The following is a 391-nucleotide window of genomic DNA, read 5'->3' as shown; positions in this document are numbered from 1 at the left end:
CCCACCCCCCCCGGCGCGTGGCGTGAGTTTTAGCCCCCGTGTCCAGGATTCGAACCGCAGTTGACTACATGGGAGTCCAACGACAAGCCATTACACCAACTGCTGGTCCCGGGACCGCATTTATCTATTAAGTTCGTTAAAACTTGTGGACTTCGGGGCCGGCAGGTGGCATGGTGGTTAAGGATGCTGGACTCCCACATGGCTGACTGCGGTTCAAGTCCCAGACGTGGTGATTTGCCTTCTCATTTGCTCTCGCTCTTGCTCTCGCTTTGTCTGTTCTTCTCTGGTCGAATTAAAATAAATAAATAAATAGATAGATAAAGTCAAATAAAATAATTCTTGGGACCAGCAGTTAGCGTAAAGGCTATGTCGCTGGACTCCCATATAGTCA

At 49.4% G+C, this 391-nt stretch overlaps 1 protein-coding gene across 4 annotated transcripts in view; it reads left to right on the top strand.

Moving 5' to 3' along the window:
• Positions 1-391, top strand: part of ORC2 (origin recognition complex subunit 2) — a 51,059-nt gene that overhangs the window by 3,766 nt on the left and 46,902 nt on the right. The gene's annotated exons all lie outside the window — the stretch shown is intronic.

Source organism: Tupaia chinensis, unplaced genomic scaffold (assembly GCF_000334495.1).
Source record: "Tupaia chinensis unplaced genomic scaffold, TupChi_1.0 Scaffold000361_2, whole genome shotgun sequence".
Lineage (NCBI taxonomy): Eukaryota > Metazoa > Chordata > Mammalia > Scandentia > Tupaiidae > Tupaia > Tupaia belangeri.
Note: the sequence above shows the minus strand (reverse complement) of the source record. Positions and strands in the feature narration are given on the sequence as shown.